Genomic DNA, 20,562 nt, shown 5'->3' with positions numbered 1-20,562 from the left:
ACCCAGAGACACAATCCGCAGCCCCTTGGGTCTGTGCAGTCACCAGCCAGTCCCCTGAGAACTTTCCCCTCCAGCACCCGGCAAAATGGGATTTTTGCTCCTTGTCATTGTCGCTCAAGCAGCTCTGGAAGGTATTTTCCTCCTCTGAAGACCTGGCAGAGTCAGAAGAATATTGTGTTACCGCTGTTTTTATACCGATATTAATGGCCTGTCTTTATTCCCAGGTGTCCGGTCCCAGACGCTGGTGGAGTCCGGAGGGGGTGTGAAAAAGCCCGGAGACTCTCTCCGCCTCTCCTGCAAAGCCTCTGGGTTCACCTTCAGCAGCTACTCGATGAGCTGGGTCCGCCAGGCTCCCGGGAAGGGACTAGAATGGGTCGCTGCTATATACCCCGGTGGGAGTACTACATACTACCTCGATGCAGTGAAAGGGCGATTCACCATCTCCAGGGAGAACGCCAAGAGTGAGCTGTATCTGCAAATGACCGGCCTGAAGCCCGAGGACACCGCCCGCTATTACTGTGCGAGACACAGTGACACCAAACCGGTTTGTGATCGCACAAAAACCCAGGCTGCGGAATCGCCCTTCTCCCGGCGGCCGCGCGGGGGCAGCAGCGACACCCCCCGCTTCGGGCTCGGGCAGGAGACCCGGCCCCCGGGGGAACGGGACACAAACCTCCCTCCAGTTTAACCCTTCCGTTCCCGGACTCTGAATGGCCCATTTCCCTACCCCAGAGATGGAGGCGGGGTGTGGAAATGGGCCATGCAGGGTGCGGGCGGGGCTGGGGGGCAGAGATCACCCGGCGCCGGAATAAACCCCGCTCCGCTGCGCCTGGGAATGGGGCACCGCCGGGACTTTCCAAAGAGACTCGAGCATTTTTTCCATCCAGTTGACAGCTGGAAATCACAGCCCCGGTGTAAACGGTGCAGGTCAGGATCCTGCCCACAATAAAGGGCCCCCATGTCACAGAGTCACCATGGAGATAAAAGGCCCCGCCCCTCAGCCCCCCGATGGCCTCACTCAGCCCAGCGCTGGCCCGCAGGGCATTGGGGACAGTCAAGGGGCGAAGGGCTGTGGACAGGGACACTGTGGGATTTCATGGGGTCGCTCAGGGAGAGGCGGCTGCCGAGGGAGAAGCAGGGGCCCGTGGGGGGGGGGGGGAGCAGGGGGCACGAGGGTCACAGAGCGCAGTTCCCACTGAGTGAGATTCACCATCTCCAGAGACAATCCCAACAACCTGCTGCTTCTGAAAATGACCTGCCTGAAGCCCAGGGGCACCGCCCGCTACCACTCTCGGTTCCCCGGCAATGTGTCTCCCCTTCCTGCCCAGAGCCCCGCTGGGCTGCGGTGCAGAGACCCCTCGCTCCATCTGTGAACTCCAATGCGGAGTGACTCCCGTTCTGAGTCCCTCTCCCTTCGGAGCAAATTGGCTCTCCCGGGTCCCATCTGTGTGTGTGTGGGAAAGACCCCAGGAATATTCATACCGAGACTCAAGCTAGAGCCACTAGATTATTCTTCCGTCCCCTGGCTGGGGGATAAACAAGGAGTCTTTACACTGGTGCCGGTTCTAGAGCCTAGGTGGGGAGGAGAAATTTGATCATGGGCTCTTCAGTCTGGCAGACAAAGGTACAACAGGATCCGATGCTGGAAGCTGAAGCTAGACAATGTCCAGCTGGAAAGAAGGTGATTTTTTAAAAAGACATTGAGGTGAATTAACCATTGGAACAACTGATCAAGAGTCATGGTGGATTCTCCGTCACTAGCAACTATCCTCTCTATGATTCTGTGTCTTTCAGAAAATAAAGAAATGCAAAACCCATCAAGGGAGATTTAGGTTAGATATGGGGTGTGGGGGGAGGAGTTTTTAAGGATAAGCATATCTAACTATCCGCATTGGAACCGGTTACCTAGGCAGGTTGTGAAATCCCCAGCACTGGAGGTTTTTAAGAACAGATGAAGAACCAGGGCTGGTCTAGGTATATCGAATCCTGCCTCAGTGCAGGGGGGGTTGGCTAGCTGATCTCTTGAAGTCCCTCTTCCAGCCCTACCTTTCTAGCATTATCTGAATTTCTTGTACTCTGTGACTGAAGCAGAAGGCAATCAGAGTATTTCACTTTCTTTAGGGACTTTCTCCAGCGCAGGATCCCATTAGGGTATTTGTCATGAAGTGAATCATTGTGGGATCCCACATCTCTAGCACAAGGATACACACCGGTGTCTTCAGGTTTCAGGCTGCTGATGTGCAAATGCACCAGGTTATTGGAGGCATCTCTGGAGATGGTGAATTGCCCTTTCCCTGAGTCCAGGTCATATGGGGTACCTGCACTATCTATGCTGGAGACCCACTCCAGTCCCTTCCCATGAACATGACAGATCCAATCCAGCCAGTTGCTACTGATGAAGAAGCCGGATGCTTTGCAGGAGAGGTGGAGAGAGTCTCTGGCTTTTTCACATCCCCTCCAGACTCCACCAGCTGGACCTCTGACAGAGCTCCTGGGCGGAGGGGCGGGGGGGGGGAAGAGGGGGAAAGTATCATGAATCACATCTGGAATTTTCAAAGGGTACAGTCAAGGGGAATTAGATATCCCATTACCTAAGTCCCCTTCAAAAATGTCAATCAACATTATAGTAGGCCCTGCTCCAAACCCCACTCAGACCATTGGAAGTCCTCCCCTTGCATTTAGTGAACTTTTCACCAGGCCCATAAAACACAGTGTTCCCCAATATCTCCAGAAAGTGTCAGAAACCATAATTCCTGTAAATGCCACTAGACTAAAGAGAGGTTTCAGAGTAACAGCCGTGTTAGTCTGTATTCGCAGAAAGAAAAGGAGTACTTGTGGCACCTTAGAGACTAACGAATTTATTTGAGCATGAGCTTTCGTGAGCTACAGCTCACTTCATCAGATGCATACCGTGGAAACTGCAGCAGACTCTATATATACACAGAGAATATGAAACAATACCTCCTCCCACCCCACTGTCCTGCTGGTAATAGCTAGGGCCTAATAACATCAGCCACACTATCAGAAGCTCGTTCACCTGCACATCCACCAATGTGATTTATGCCATCATGTGCCAGCAATGCCCCTCTGCCATGTACATTGGTCAAACTGGACAGTCTCTACGTAAAAGAATAAATGGACACAAATCAGATGTCAAGAATTATAACATTCATAAACCAGTCGGAGAACACTTCAATCTCTCTGGTCACGCAATCACAGACATGAAGGTCGCTATCTTAAAACAAAAAAACTTCAAATCCAGACTCCAGCGAGAAACTGCTGAATTGGAATTCATTTGCAAATTGGATACTATTAATTTAGGCTTAAATAGAGACTGGGAGTGGCTAAGTCATTATGCAAGGTAGCCTATTTCCTCTTGTTTTTTCCTACCCCCCCCCCCCGATGTTCTGGTTTAACTTGGATTTAAACTTGGAGAGTGGCCAGTTTGGATGAGCTATTACCAGCAGGAGAGTGAGTTTGTGTGTGTATGGGGGTGGGTTTTTGGAGGGGGGTGAGGGAGTGAGAGAACCTGGATTTGTGCAGGAAATGGCCTAACTTCATTATCATGCACATTGTGTAAAGAGTTGTCACTTTGGATGGGCTATCACCAGCAGGAGAGTGAATTTGTGTGGGGGGGTGGAGGGTGAGAAAACCTGGATTTGTGCTGGAAATGGCTTTTAGATAAGCTATTACCAGCAGGACAGTGGGGTGGGAGGAGGTATTGTTTCATATTCTCTGTGTATATATAGAGTCTGCTGCAGTTTCCACGGTATGCATCTGATGAAGTGAGCTGTAGCTCACGAAAGCTCATGCTCAAATAAATTCGTTAGTCTCTAAGGTGCCACAAGTACTCCTTTTCTTAGACTAAAGAGATAATTCAGACAAAATATGCTGTTGATGCTGGATAAAGTGCTCATGGTGTCTAGGAATTAGCTGCCCAAACCCCTCCTTGTGTCCTAGCCATGCAGGTGCAGAGCTATTAAATGACTTAGGCTGGGCATTAAGGATATGCATTGGCATATCTTTTTTTTTTTTTTATAAGCCATGTTTGAGCTCGAGTCCTCAAGCTATCTTAGGTTTTTATATTGTCCACATTACTGTAGTGTTTGAGCATCACAACCATTGAAGTATTTAGGGTAACAAGAAAACATTTTACAAATACATTAGAAGCAAGAGGAAGATGAAGGACAGGGAAGGACCACTGCTCAGTGAGGAGGGAAACACAGTCACAAGAAAATGCAGCAATTGCCGAAATATTAAATGCCATTTTTTGTTCAGGTTTTCTCCAAAGAGGTTAGCATTAATCAGAGGACTAACAGTGAACATCAGTGTAAATGGGTTAGGGTCTGAGGCTAAAATAGGGAAACAACAAGTTAAGAATTCCTTAGACAAGTTAGACATCCTCAAGTCAGCAGGGCCAGATGAAATACACCAGAGAATACTTAAGGGACTGGTCAAAGAGATCATAGCGATTAAAGAATATTTTTGAGAACACTCGGAGGACAGGAGAGATCCCAGAGGACTGGAAGAGGGCAACTGATACCTATCAATAAAAACAGATAAGGGCAATCCAGGAATTATAAACCAGTCAATTTAACTTCTGTACCCAGAAAGAATGGAGCAAATAATCAATTTGCAAGCACCTAGAAGATGAGGTGACAACTGACAGTCAACGTGGATTTATAAAAACAAATCACATCAAACCTGTTACCCTTTCAACCCCAAACTCTTGGTAACTTTTACTCTGTGTGAGGTGCTGTCAGTAAATAAAAACTTTCCCCCCTTATTTATACCTTAGTAATAGAATGACATGTCCCTTAAAGCAAACTTGTTAAGTAAGCAGTTTCAATGGTCAAGCGAGAGGTTCCTTCTGATTTTCAGTTAACCAGGTGTGGGTTTTTCCAGAGTTTGCAGCCTTGGGGCCCCAATAGACATTCCTGAGGCATATTCTTTTCTTCTAAGATGCATGTATATAGCAACTTCAACACAATTCTTATCAGGAAGGACATGGGGTCAAGCTGCCCTCTCTGTGACACCCAAAACTCCCCCCCCCCCCATCCCCCACACTCCTGTCTTGGTCAAACTGAGAGTGCTGAATGGCCAATTTACAGCCTGCTGACTTGGCTGCTTTTAGCAATAAGCCATAGTGGTTTCAGGCACTTTACTGGTTTGCCAAAGTCTCCGCGTACAAAACCCACCTCCTATCCTCCTTTGACAGGGTAAGAAGACGAGGGGATGGGGGAGGGGAAAAGAACAGTAGATGTGGTATATCTCAACTTTAGTCAGACATTTCATACAGTCTCAGATCGCCTTCTCATCAGCAAACCAGGGAAAAAAAGACTGATGATCCTATTATAAGGTAGGTGCACAAAGAGTTAGAAAATGTACTCAGAGAGTAGTTATCAACGATTCACAGTCAAGCTGGGAGGGAATACAGAGAAGGGTCCCTCAAGGATCTGTCCTGTGTCCACTTCTATTCAATAGCTCCATAAATGACTTGGATAATGGCAGAGAGAGTACACTTACAAAGTTTGCAGATTATACCAATCTGGGAGGGGTTGCAAGCACTTTAGAGACCAGGATTAGAATTCAGAATGACCTTGACAGACCAGAGACATGGTCTGAAATACATAGGCTGCATCCACACACTCTTCCTGTGAAGCTAAACCCGGCAAGGAAAGGCTCTGACAGGGGGAAGTAGCAGTAAATTTCTTCCCAACCCCAAATATCAGTCAGTTGGACCTTGAGCATGTGGGCAAGACCCACCAGCCAGACACTGGGGAAAGAGTTCTCTGTAGTCACTCAGAGCCCTCCCCACCTAGTGTCCCATCACTGGCCTTTCGGAATATTTGCTACCAGCAGTTGTCGATGTGCCCACCTCATCATACCATCCCCCTCCACATAAGTTTATCAAGCTCAGCCTTGAAACCAGTTCGGTTCTCCCTCCCCACGTTTTAGTTTAATTCTGGCTGAGATTTTCAAAGCCACCTAAAGGCATTTAGATGCCTGGTTTATATGAGGAAGAAAGGCAGTTTTGGAAATCTTAACCCAAGTCATCTGGTAACCTACCCTATTGTTACCTCCTCTTCCCTCTCTCCTGCTCCTTTGTTTGCTGCCTGGCTTTAAAGGCTTTTTGAACTGCCTCAGGCCTCATGCAGATTAAGGAGGGCAACTTCTTTGTTTAAGAGCCAGAGAATTTCTCCTTCTCTGGCACACCCCAAGTAATTTAATTTGTGCTGTATTCCTTCGTCTGTTCCGGTAGGTTTCTGATTCAAAAATAAATTTGTGTTTCATTGTTCATTCCTTGCTGGCAGCTTTCGCAGGTAAGAACCTCAGAGTCACCTGGGATAAAAGGAGGAAACAAATGCAGCCAAAAGGAATCATTGATTCTCCAGAGCACTGAAGAACGTGTTTTGCTGGATCATGGCCTAGATCTTTAATATTTGTCTATTTGCAGGTGTCTCTTCTCTCAAATCCAGTTAATCCAGTCCGGAGCAAAATTTAAAAAGCCAGGAGACTCTGCAAAACTCTCCTGTAAAGTGTCTGGACACACATTCACTAGCCACGGCATTCACTGGGCACAGAGGTCTCCAGGAAAAGGACTGGAAACGGGATTTTCAATTACAAACGGGGATGGTGACACCACATACTACACAGACCCAGTTAAAGGACCATTCACCATCTCCAGAGACAACACCCAGAACTTGCTGGGGTAAACAGGGAGATGGCAAAATTTGCAGATGATACAAAACTACTCAAGATAGTTAAGTCACAGGCAGACTGCGAAGAGCTACAAAAGCAGTGGTCCCCCCCGCCCCCCGGTCGACTGCGATCAACTGGTGGATCCTAGAGGATCTTCCAGTTGATCGTGATCTCCGGCAGCACAGCGGGTTGCCCCTAAGCCAGGCTGTCTGCCTGCCCCAGCCCCACGCCGCTCCCAGAAGTGGCCAGCATGGCCCCGTGGGTGGGGAGACAGGGTTCTCCCTCTGCATGCTGCTCCGATCTGCAAGCACCAACCCGACAGCTCCCATTGGCTGGGAATGGGGGAGCTGTGGCCAATGGGAGCTGCGGGGGTGGTGCTTACAGAGAGGGGCAGTGCACAGAGCCATGTGCTGCCTGACCCTCCCCAGGGGCCGGAGGGGTGCGTTGGCCCTTTCCGGGAGTGGCGCTGTGCACAGGTAGGCAGGGAGCCTGCCTTCGTGGCAGCCACACTGTGCCACCGACCGTGAGCCTCTGGAGGTAAATGCTGCCTGGCGGGAGGCCGCACCCCAACTCCCAGCCCTGAGCCCCCTCCTAGAGCCAGCACCCCATGCCCCAGGTGTGGGCAAACTATGGCCCGGGGCCACATCCGGCCCTTCAGACATTTTAATCCGGCCCTTGAGCTCCTGCCGGGGAGTGGGGTCTGGGGCTTGCCCTCTCCACATGTGCCGTGGCTTCACGTGGCTGCAGGAAACCGCAACATGTTCCCGCTCCAGCTCCTATGCATAGGGGCAGCCAGGGGGTTCCACAGGCTGCCCCTGACCCAACTGTCACCTCTGCACTTCCCTGCAACTAGGGGAGCGTGTAGAAGCCGGAGTGGAGACATGCCACTGCTTCTGGGAGCTGCTTGAGGTAAGCGCCACCCAGAGTTTGCACCCCGATCCCCTCCTGCCTTCCGAACCCCTCTGTCACAGCCTCATGCACTCCAGGTCCCGCACCCCCCAGCCGGAGCCCTCACCCCTCCACCTGCACCCCAACACCCTGCCCCAGCCCGGAGCCTGCTCCCGCACCCTGAACTCCTCATTTCTGGCCCCACCCCAGAGCCTGGCACCTCCAGCCAGACCCCTCACCCCCTCTTGCACCCCAACCCCCAATTTTGTGAGCATTCATGGCCTGTCATACAATTTCCATACCCAGATGTGGCCCTCAGGCCAAAAACGTTGACCAGCCCTGCCATACCCCCTCATATGCCCTGAACCCCCTCCTGCACCCCGAACCCCAGCCCTGACCCCCTCCCAGAGCCAGCATCATGTACCCCCTCCTTCACCCCAACCCCCTGCCCCAGCCCGGAGCCAACTCCTGCACCCCAACCCCCGCCCCAGGCTCAGCCCAGAGCCTCCTCCCACACTGTGAACCCTTCAGCCCCAGCCGAGATCCCACACCCCCTGTCGAACCCCAGCCCCCTACCCCAGCCTTGTGAAAGTGAGTGGGGGTGGGGGAGAGGGAGTGAAGGGGGGGGGATGGAGTGAGTGGGTGGGACTTTGGGGAAGGGGTCAGGTAGATCCTGGGTTGCCCTTAAATTCAAAGAGTGATCTTGGGCATAAAAGGTTGGAGACCCATGTTCAAAAGGTTCTCTCAAATCTAGGTGACTGGGCAATAAAATGGCAGATGAAATTCAATGTTGACTTCGACTCCCTCAGGGAACGGATGGGTAGGATCCCCTGGGGGACTAACATGAAGGGGAAAGGAGTCCAGGAGAGCTGGCTGTATTTCAAGGAATCCCTGTTGAGGTTACAGGGACAAACCATCCCGATGAGTCGAAAGAATAGTAAATATGGCAGGCGACCAGCTTGGCTTAACGGTGAAATCCTAGCGGATCTTAAACATAAAAAAGAAGCTTACAAGAAGTGGAAGGTTGGACATATGACCAGGGAAGAGTATGAAAATATTGCTCAGGCATGTAGGAATGAAATCAGGAGGGCCAAATCGCACCTGCAGCTGCAGCTAGCAAGAGATGTCAAGAGTAACAAGAAGGGTTTCTTCAGGTATGTTGGCAACAAGAAGAAAGCCAAGGAAAGTGTGGGCCCCTTAATGAATGAGGGAGGCAACCTAGTGACAGAGGATGTGGAAAAAGCTAATGTACTCAATGCTTTTTTTGCCTCTGTCTTCACTAACAAGGTCAGCTCCCAGACTGCTGCGCTGGGCATCACAACATGGGGAATAGATGGCCAGCCCTCTGTGGAGAAAGAGGTGGTTATGGACTATTTAGAAAAGCTGGACGTGCACAAGTCCATGGGGCCGGACGAGTTGCATCCGAGAGTGCTGAAGGAATTGGCGGCTGTGATTGCAGAGCCATTGGCCATTATCTTTGAAAACTCGTGGTGAATGGGGGAAGTCCCGGATGACTGGAAAAAGGCTAATGTAGTGCCAATCTTTAAAAAAGGGAAGAAGGAGGATCCTGGGAACTACACGCCAGTCAGCCTCACCTCAGTCCCCGGAAAAATCATGGAGCAGGTCCTCAAAGAATCAATCCTGAAGCACTTACATGAGAGGAAAGTGATCAGGAACAGTCAGCATGGATTCATCAAGGGAAGATCATGTCTGACTAATCTAATCACCTTCCATGATGAGATTACTGGTTCTGTGGATGAAGGGAAAGCAGTGGATGTATTGTTTCTTGACTTTAGCAAAGCTTTTGACACGGTCTCCTACAGTATTATTGTCAGCAAGTTAAAGAAGTATGGGCTGGATGAATGCACTATAAGGTGGGTAGAAAGTTGGCTAGATTGTTGGGCTCAACGGGTAGTGATCAATGGCTCCATGTCTAGTGGGCAGCCGGTGTCAAGTGGAGTGCCCCAGGGGTCGGTCCTGGGGCCGGTTTTGTTCAATATCTTCATAAATGATCTGGAGGATGGTGTGGATTGCACTCTCAGCAAATTTGCGGATGATACTAAACTGGGAGGAGTGGTAGATACGCTGGAGGGCAGGGATAGGGACCTAGACAAATTGGAGGATTGGGCCAAAAGAAATCTGATGAGGTTCAATAAAGATAAGTGCAGGGTCCTGCACTTAGGATGGAAGAACTCAATGCACCGCTGCAGACTAGGGACCGAATGGCTAGGCAGCAGTTCTGCGGAAAAGGACCTAGGGGTGACAGTGGACGAGAAGCTGGATATGAGTCAGCCGTGTGCCCTTGTTGCCAAGAAGGTCAATGGCATTTTGGGATGTATAAGTAGGGGCATAGCAAGCAGATCGAGGGATGTGATCGTTCCCCTCTGTTCGACATTGGTGAGGCCTCATCTGGAGTACTGTGTCCAGTTTTGGGCCCCACACTACAAGAAGGACGTGGACAAATTGGAGAGAGTCCAGCAAAGGGCAACAAAAATGATTAGGGGTCTGGAGCACATGACTTATGAGGAGAGGCTGAGGGAACTGGGATTGTTTAGTCTGCAGAAGAAAAAAATGAGGGGGGATTTGATAGCCGCTTTCAACTACCTGAGAGGTGGTTCCAGAGAGGATGGTTCTAGTCTATTCTCAGTGGTAGAATAGGACAGAACGAGGAGTAATGGTCTCAAGTTGCAGTGGGGGAAGATTAGGTTGGATATTAGGAAAAACTTTTTCACTAAGAGGGTGGTGAAGCACTGGAATGCGTTACCTAGGGAGGTGGTAGAATCTCCTTCCTTAGAAGTTTTTAAGGTCAGGCTTGACCAAGCCTTGGCTGGGATGATTTAATTGGGGATTGGTCCTGCTTTGAGCAGGGGGTTGGACTAGATGACCTCCTGAGGTCCCTTCCAACCCTGATATTCTATGATTCTATGAAATGCGAAGTAACGCACATGGGAAAGCAAAATCCCAACTATGCATAGCAAATGATTGGTGCTTTGATGAGCCAATGTCCTTACTAATCTTCTGCAAGACCCTTTATTCTTTACTCCCACCACCGGGCCCAGTGAAATCAATGGGGTCACACACACGGGGAATAAAGCCCACAGGATTTGATTATTTCATGCCCGCATAGGGATCTGCACAGGAATATTTCTCTAGTCTTATTGCTCACCGGGGTGTGTCATTCAATCAGAATTGCTGAGTCTCTGTAGGAATCATCCTCATTAGCTCTGGCTCTATGATAACTCCCTTCCCTGTTTTGCAAACACCTGCATGGAAATTTCAAGCCATCACGGCAGAATTGTCAGGACTCAGTTGCGCACACACAGGGAGGCCTCCAGCGAACACGGGACTAACCAGCCGGTGGTTCTGGGTTTGTTTGTTTGTTTCTCTGACTTTTATGGGCTTCCCATCAGTCTGTAGCAGGGCTGGAGTATTTACAGTGCACTGCCCACAACAACGCAGCGTGACTCAAGTTACCCAGCTCAGAAACCAGTCACATTTCCCATGGTAAGGAGAATCCACCCGATGAATGACTGGAAATGTTCCCGTGCGGTACTGAAAACACCCCCGGTCATTGCCATGCTCTTAGGAGCAGGACCAGGCTAAGAGACATTCCTCTGTTTTAGGCCCTCTCGTGGCCACATCACATGGCATTGGGGACCTCCTGGTCTTTCATGAATTTGTCCTCACAACAGCACTGTGAGGCAGGAAAGGGCCGGAGTGTCCAAGGTACGGGTGGGGGCCTGAAACACAAGGGGACAAGTTACACTTGCCCCGGGTAACCCAGGGAGTCTGGGGACGAAAAGGGGGGTGGATCCCCATACCCCTAACTCCACCCTGGATCCCTAACCACTGACGTCTGACTGCGCCTCCCTGAATCCCCAAACCGAGGTTTTCAGAGCCCGCTCTTAGGGAGCTTGTCTCTCTTTTAAGGAGGGGGACATGGAAATAGGAGTGACAGGTTCCTGTTTAAATCTGTCCCTCTCTAGGCCCGGGCTGCAGCCGGAGGGACAATCCGCAGCCCCTTGGTCTCTGCAGTTACCGGCCAAAAGTCTGAAAACTTTCCCCAACAACAACGAAGAAAATGACACTTTGGCTCCATTTGGTTTTCTTTGTAGCGGCTCTGGAAGGTAATTTATCCCCCATTAATACACAGGAGGGGTCGGGTGTCTGGGACTATTGCGGCTGATATCGATGTGGGGTGGGACACTTCTTTCTTCTGTCGTCTCCCACCGACTGATGTACAAAGTGCCCAGTGTGGCTGGTTCTCCCACTGTTCCCTGTTCACTTGCCATTGAACCCGGGGCTAATGACTGGTTTCATGTGGTGACTGAGCTATAATTCCAATCTGCCATTTCCCTTCTCCCGCAGGGGCCCGCTCGCAGGTGGTTCTGACCCAGTCGGGGCAGCGCTGAAGAAGCCCGGAGAGTCCCAGAAACTGCAATGTGCCACCAGCGGGTTCACTCTCAGCAGCACCTGGCTGGGCTGGATCAGACAGGAGCCGGGACAGGGGCTGGAGTGGCTGGCTGACTATTACAGTGAGGGAAGCAAGTACTACGCCTCCTCGGTCCAGGGCCGGTTCACAGCCTCCAAGGACAGCACCAACTTCTCCCTGCAAATGACCGGCCTGAGAGCGGAGGACACCGCCGTGTATTCCTGCGCCAGACACACAGCGAGGGGAAGCGAGTCTGAGCTCAGCCAAAAACCTCCCCCTGCAGTAACAGCGCGACGTGTCCGCTGCTGAGGGCGCGAACCAGCCCCCGACTGCCCGGGACAGGCGATGGGAGCAGCCCGGAGAAAGTCTCCCAGGCTAGAAATACTTGCAGACTGGAGCAGTTTCAGAATCGGTTTCACTCACTCCGCCCGGAACTCCTCTGAGCAGTGGGGAGCTGGAGCCGGTTCTCACCGGTTTGCCGAACCGATTGTTAAATTTTGAACCGTTTTTAGAACCGGTTGTTAACCCGCTTCCCTGCAGGGGGCGCTGAGGCTTTACTGGGCTCCAGCCGGGACCCGTGATGTAATTCCTCCTCCGGCCGCCGGGGGCGCTGCGCTGCGGGAGCCACGTGGGCTGCCCCCGGCCCTGGGCAGGAGCCCTGGTGCTGCGGCTGCTCCCCTGGCCCTGGGGCTCCCGCTGCTGCCGGGTGGGTCCCCGGCTGCTCTGCTCGGCCTGGGCTGCGTCCTGCTGCTTGGGCTGCTCTGAGCCGCTCTCCCCCTGAGCATCCACCACCCTGCAGCCAGCCCGGCACTCCTGGTCTCACCAGCCCCTGTCTCCAGCCACCCCTGCACCCCCTGCCTACAGCCACCCCCGCACCCGTTCCCTGCCTGCAGCCAGCCCCTGTCTCCAGCCACCCCTGCACCCCCTGCCTCCAGCCACCCCCGCACCCGTTCCCTGCCCGCAGCCAGCCCCTGTCTCCAGCCAGCCCCGCACACCCTGCCCGCAGCCAGCCCATCTCCAGCCACCCCTGCACCCCCTGCCTCCAGCCACCCCCGCACCCGTTCCCTGCCTGCAGCCAGCCCCTGTCTCCAGCCACCCCTGCACCCCCTGTCTCCAGCCACCCCTGCACCCCCTGCCTCCAGCCACCCCCGCACCCATTCCCTGCCTGCAGCCAGCCCATCTCCAGCCACCCCTGCACCCCCTGCCCTGTATCCAGCCAACCCCTGCCGCATGCACCCCCTGCCCCCAGCCAGCCCCTGCCACACGCACCCTCTGCCCTGCCCGCAGCCTGCCCCTGCCACACGCACCCTCTGTCCTGCCTGCAGCCTGCCCCTGTCTCCAGCCAGCCCCACACCCCCTTGCCTCCAGCCAACCCTGCACCCTCCTGTCTCCAGCCAGATCCGCACCCCCTGCCCTCCCGCAGCCAGCCCTGCACCCCCTGCCTCCAGCTAGCCCTGCCCCACGTCCCTGTCTGCAGCTGGCCCCACGTCCACTGGTGCCCTGCAGTTCCCAGGGCAGTAACCCTGCACACCTGCTTCAATGAGGGGGGCAGGGAGCAGCTGGGACCCACACATGTGCACACCCTAGGGCGACCAGACAGCAAGTGTGAAAAATCAGGACAGGGGTTGTGGGGTAATAGAAGCCTATATAAGAAAAAGACCCCAAGATCGGGACTGTCCCTATAAAATTGGAACATCTGGTCACCCTAGCACACCCCCAGGGAGTGGCAGGGACCCACACAAGTGAAACGAAGCTCATTTCTAGTTCAAGCCCATCTTTTTAAAAAAGAACTTTAGGCAGGGTTAACATACATCCGTATTTTCCCAGACAGGTCAGGTTTTTTGGTTCTTAAATCACCGTCCTTGAAAATACGGAAATACGGGAAAATACGGACATATGGTAACCCTTTTGGTACAAAAAATACATAGTGGGACACATCCCTTAAATCAGAAATGTTTATAAGGAACCGATTGTTAAGATTTTGGCAGCTCATCAATGCCCCTGAGCATCAGACAGGGTGCGGGAAAGATTTATTCTCTCTCCCTTTTTCTTCGATTCCAGACACACAAACAAAACAGTGATGCATACAGAAAAATACACAAACATACACAAGCACATACAGGCAATCACTGCTGCACAAAAACACAAACAGAGACAGCATGCAAACACACATACAAACACATAAATATACACAATCACTCAAAAAGCAAACACACACCTAAACACAAAAAGCAAGCTCAGAGACACAAACAAACCCTTCGTTACACAAATATACACACCTAAACACACACACAAAGAGATTAGTCTTTTAACACAGAGAAAACTCTCACACAAACACATATAAACACAAACACAAAAACAGACACATCCATACAATTACTGTATGAATCAAACATAAAGAGAATGGACCAAATTCTCCTCCCAGCAACATTGCTTTAAATATGAAGTAGCTTCCCTGGGGTAAATATCATTATTCTCAATTTGTGCTGAGCGACAGAGACCAGAGCTTTACCCCACACTGGGGGAAAAATGAATTCAGTGTAGAGAGATAGTCCACTGCCTTTGCTACACTTTAATTCCCTCACAGATTGGCAGCTGGCTGCAGAAGCTGCCTCGTTGCAGTAATGCACTAGACTCGTGGGACTTGGGTTCAGTTATCACCTCTTCCAGGGAATTACTGGGCGACCTTGGGCATGCCACTTTACCCCTGCCTCCCCAGCCGCACGATAAGGTCTGGTCGTTTTAAGGTTAGGATAAGTGCAACTGTGTCTTAGTGGGTCACAACTGAAAATGCCAAAGACAGGATGAACTTCTGAGAAATAGGGCAAACAGAACCCAAAACTGGTGGTTATTCTTTTATAAGATATACCAAAGCAGCCACAAAAGTAAATTCCTGGTTCACCACAGTGGCTAACAAGAAAACATAAAGGCAGTTTCCTCATGCATCCCAGCTCTTATATCACCACCAAAAACACTAGGTTCAGAGATGAGTGGTTTTTTACAACCAGTCTCATCAAATAATAGCTTCTTCTCATCCCAAAGGACCAGCCACACACCCAGGTCAATATACAACTTTGATCTTACCCCAAAATCACGCTAATGCCAATCCCTTAGTATCTAAAATCTAAAGCATTCATTCATAAAGAGACAGAAAGAAAGAAAGAAAGAAAGAAAGAAAGAAAGAAAGAAAGAAAGAAAGAAAGAAAGAAAGAAAGAAAGAAAGAAAGTCACAATTGGTTAAAGGAATCAATGACATCCAGTAATGGCAAAGTTCGTGGTTCAGGCTTGTAGCAGTGATGGAGTAACCTGCTGGCTTAAGTCAAGTCCCTGGAGGACACCCACAGCTGGGATGGGTCATTCAGTCCTTTGTTCATAGCTTCAGTTTGTAGCAAAGTTCCTCCAGAGGGAAGAAGCAGGACTGAAGACCAAATGGAGAAGATGCAGCTGCCGTTTATAGCCATTTGCCACGCGGCCTGTGCTTCCTTTGTTTCAAACACAAGCTGCCCAGCACGTGGCTGGGAAGCCTCAGGGCTAGTCTACACTGGCAACGTTACAATGCTGCCGTGGCAGCGCTTTATTGTGGCTTGTGCGGTCACGGCACAGTGCTGGGGGGAAGCGCTCCCAGGGCTCTAAAAAACCCACCTTCACGAGAAACCCCTGAGCCAGAAAGTTGCAGGGCTGTGAAGTGCCAGTGTAGACAAGCCCTTATAGTTCTGACCTTGGGCATGTCCCTGCCTGCCTTGCTGAGTCACAAGGTGCATCTGCCTTCTCTCAATGGGTCAGTTGTATCGCTGAGGGTCCTTCATGGGCCATCCAGCAGGCTAGGCAGTGCTGATGCCAAACTGTCTGGGGTGTCACCAGAAGCATTGCACAAGTTTGAAATACAGAGATACAGACACATAGCAATAACTCATCAGACAAAGGTGATACAAACATATAAACAAGATCATCATACCTGCCAAATTATAGCTTTTTTGCAGATATCTTACATGGCATATCTGGCTGTGACTGGCATCCCAGTGGGGGATAGCTATGGTCACTCTACTGGGCTGAACTGCAAAGAAAGGGGCAGACAATCCCCATAAAACAGGTGGATATTCCAATACTGATAACTTCACATACAAAACTGATACCTGTATATAGATAGCCTAATTATCACCAGCAAATCATAGCCTTCTCATAGACACCTCACTCGACAACCTTGATACAATATTTGCTGCAAATATATACCAGTAGTTGCAACAACGATCCAAATGGTCCTATTCTAATCAGAGAATGTCACAATAAGTGTTCAGGTCAGGGTTCGAATTTATCATGAGGGTGAGGACTAGGTTTGGGAGTCAGGGAAGGGGATACAGAAGATGTGACTTTGACCGACATAAATTCAGCTAGGAATCTCAGATGCAATCATGCTCGGAGCCCTGCTGTGAGAAGGTCGTCCCTTTCCTTGTGTTCGAAAGGCAGGGGTTGGTGGAGTCCAGAGGGGTTGTGAGTAACTACAATGTGGGGATTTGACTCCCACTTGTCCTGTATTTTATTACGCCCCCGGTGTCTATGGTTATCAACTAGTTCAAGGTCACCAGGCCTGAGGAGAGCCCCACTGGACTTGCGACCCTAAGTCCTTTTCCTGCTTTGGGCTGTGTCTTTAGTTGTATTGAGAGCAACTTCACAGGCTATCTTCAGCCTGTCATGGTAACCTTTGACCCAGTCATCCACACTGTTCACCTCATCCTTAGAAAAGACTTCTTGATGCTTCTGTGGTAACGCCATTAAGTTAGCCACCTGTACAGGCATCAGCCCCTGGCGTGCTGAGTGAACTGGAAACAGCAGTCTCTCACCACATCTTCCTCGAGGAAAAGGAACTCGTCCTCCCTTCTCCCTCCTTGTCACCCGCAGCTCATTTCCATTCTCCTCAAATGTTACCTTCACCCGAGGAACCACTCCCGCAGGCCAATGAACCTCTGCAGTGCTGTTTTGAGGAGGCAACTCCACAGCCTTCAAACTTGAGTTCAGAAGACTCACTGGTCCTCTTCCTTTGATGGCATTAGTCAGACATTGGCTGGCTGGAGCCCATTCGGTAGGTTTCCCCCAGATGTAGGTTCTACAAGAGGTCCATATCCATTGGTATTTCCTAGGACCCAGCAGTGTTCATCAAGGACCCTCCCTCTCCGAGGAGGAACAATACTCTTCTGTTTTCTGCCCACTTTAACTTTTCCAATCTGCCCCGCAGGGCCCAGTCAATGGTTTTGTCTCTCCGCTCCAGCCAGTACTCGACTCAGCACAGCATTCTTCTCGGGGTGCCCATGGCAATTAATCCTCCTGGTTCCTTCTACTGGCAACAGTAGCTCCTTCAGCTCAATAATGACGTTCATCCCTAGAATCCCTGGGACTCCTTCTCCCACATGGCTCCCTTCAGGGTCTTTGTCTTTCAGGATGAAGATGCATTTCCCTGGCAGAGTCTGACCCACGTAGTCTATGTCTGCTTCGAGGCATCCCACCACTGGGATTGCCAGTCCATTAACTACTGTTAGACATAGAAACTGTGTGCTGTGCATGGTCAGCTCCTTGTCTTTCAAATTATTTTGAAAATGTGACTCAGTCATGGTGGTGACTTCTGAGCCAGTATCTAACAAACATCTGGTTTCCACCCCTGCTATAAACACTTCAGCAGTTAGACAGTCTCCAAATGCTCACTTACGGAAGTTGCTAGATATGCTGGCACTGCTCGTGTTCCTTTCAACACTGTATGCAGAGTGTTTTTCCACCAAGAACAGGCTGAAGAATCCTTCTGCCGCTGCTTGGCCTTCTACTGTAGATGGACCACTTGCTCCTGGTGCCCCATTGGTTTTCAGTGCCTGGCACTCTGTTCTCCTTCTCAGTGGACATTCTCGGCTAGTATGCCCTGGCCTTTCACAAGGGTAACAAATGTACCTTCCCTGCTCATCCTGCAGTGGGGGTCTTCAGGATCCTGGTCTCTTTGGACACTTTGGCATTTTAGTGGAGGTTTTCCCTTTCAACACCTCAGTCATCACTTTCAGCTGTTGGACTGCCAGTTTTTGGACAGCTTCACTTAATCTTTCCAGTGTTAACTGTGTTTGGGGCAGGGTCTCTTCCCCAGCACTTGCATTCACTAGGCCCCCACTTCGTGGCAGGACTTCGGCTTGGCCGTCTCTGCCACAGGAACTTCCTCTTCTTCCGACCACATAAAGGCAGCCAGCCTGAGTTAATGGAACTTCTGACTGGGCTCTTCCTTAAACCTCCTTTTCATTTCACAGTGGAAAGAATCATCCTGGAGCCCCAGCACCAACTGCTCTTTCAGAAACATATCTGGGTCTGGAACTCATCGAGGGTCTTGCCCCTCCACTCTTCTCATTCTCTCCTGGAGCTCATATGCATATGGCCAGACAGTTTCACCAGGCTCCTGCTTGCTTTCAAATAACTCCTTTCGTCTGGTTCCAATAGGTACCTTTGTAAGAGATTAAGTTACCAATCTGCCTGAGGTATCAGGTGATCAGGCTGAGGCCGCAGGATCGTTAGGGGAGGAGATGACGGAGGACACCAAGTGATTGAGTTTTAAGCTTTATTTATAAAATAAAGTAAAATAACAGCGGAGAGTGCTGAGGGTTCCCGACGTCACTCAGAGGAAGAAAGGAATCGATAATGCCTGAGCCCTAATGGTCTTTCATACTCACACATGCACTACCCGAGGCTGGCCAAGCCCGGGTGTAACATTCGGAGAAGCGGGGGAAGAGGTGGATGGGAATTCTGTCCCGTGCACAGGTCGTCCAGGGTTCGCTGTTGATCTCCAACTTGCTTAAGCTCTCAGGAAGGTTTTAAGTCCTGGGTTCTTCTGGGGGCATTTAGTCCAGGGATCTTTGTTCGCTGTGCTCTTTGTATCAGCCCAAACCAGCATTTCAAGGCTTCCTTGGCTGCACCAAAACACTTTGGCGAGAGGGCTGTTATGTTCCCATTTGCTGACCTTCGCATTCTCACTAGTTTTTGCAATCCCCTGTAGTCTTGTTCAGTTTACTGCTCTGTTCTCACAGCTGGTTAGGGTTGGAATCCAGGCCCCCGTCTTTTTTGGCATCAGAGAGTCTGCTTAGGTGCATTGGCCTTGAGTGGTTGGAGTCAGCTTCTTTCCTTCGGCGCCAGCTGGATCGCCAGGTAAACCCGTCCCTTTCTCCCTTCCTCCCCTTTTGGCCTCTCACAACCTGCAAGGGAATGTTTCACTCCACACTCACGCCTTCAACCCCTCCCAAAATCCTTTCCCATGCATATGCCTATATAGGTGTCAGCGATATACAATGCTGGTGCTTACCCAGGAAACCTCATGGGGGGCAATTTTATCGTGCCTGGGAGATTCCCATGAGGCTATTTTATTGTGACTGTGACATCTTGTCTCTGTACACTTCTAGGAGGAGTTTGAATACCTTTTCCACATCTTTCTTGTCTGCCATTGCCAGGAGCTTAACCGTGGCCTTGGCCTGGCCCTTGAGGTGTTCCTCTATGAAGTCCATATGATCCTCTTCAGGTGCTCTTAGCACACAGAGAGTTGCCTTCACAGACTTGACTCACTCCTCTACTGTAATGTCTCCTGGTCTTCTTGGGAAGCCACCAAACTCTGTGACTTTCGGCTCCCATAGGACACAAATAGTAGGGGGTTTCTGAGCTTCTGCTGCCTGATGGTCCATTACTGCCTTAGCCAGTGATAAGGCTTCTCTCTGTTCTGTTCTAGCTTGTTGTAATGCCTCAGCTTGGTCTGATCATCTGTGCACAAGTTAAGCAAAGTGGGCCCATAGTTCTTCAATTCCAGCCATAGTCGGGTTCTTGACCAGGCCTGGACAGTGCTGTCAGAACTCAACCAGTAAACCAATGGGGTGGACCCTGTGGATAGGATCCTGTTCGTGATGCCAATTATGTAAGCAGGGGAATGGTCCAGCTACTGTGGGGAACTTTCCTGGCTGATACACTACCCCGGTGAAATGGGCTAGCGAAAGGATTTGAGTCCTCACTCCAACTATCTTTACCCTCTTAGCTCAGCCCCACTCTGATGGACCCAGGCAATTCCAGCTCACACAGAGGATGGGACCTCCCTTGACGAGTTTACAATCTGAGTGTAAATGGGAAGTGGAGTGGGAATGGAAATATAAACAGGAATATAAATATCAACCTTGCTTAATAATCTTCCTTCACTCTTTCCTGAATCCTCCTCGACTCTCCCCTGAAGAACAACACCCAGAGACGCTGTTCTTGGCACACGAATGTCAGGGAGGCTAAACTGCAAAACTTAACTCTGCCCTCAGACTCCCCCCCCCCCCCCGCAGCTTCTTTCACCTGCACCCACAGGTGGGCCCCTGACCTGCTCCAAAGCACGAGCACGTTCCTAGTGTCATGGATCATTTCAATGTAGCCGGTCACTGCCGGGAAGGGAAAGGGGCTTCCCTCCCATCGCCATTGGAAATCTTCCGTTTCCAGCGGGGGGCCCAGCGCAATGGATCCCTGGGACAAGACTTCGCGCCTCCCCCTCACCGGACACTGAC

Source organism: Eretmochelys imbricata, chromosome 13, assembly GCF_965152235.1.
Source record: "Eretmochelys imbricata isolate rEreImb1 chromosome 13, rEreImb1.hap1, whole genome shotgun sequence".
In the NCBI taxonomy this organism is placed as follows: Eukaryota; Metazoa; Chordata; order Testudines; family Cheloniidae; genus Eretmochelys; species Eretmochelys imbricata.
The sequence above is the reverse complement of the archived record's forward strand: the minus strand, read 5'-3'. Positions refer to the sequence as shown.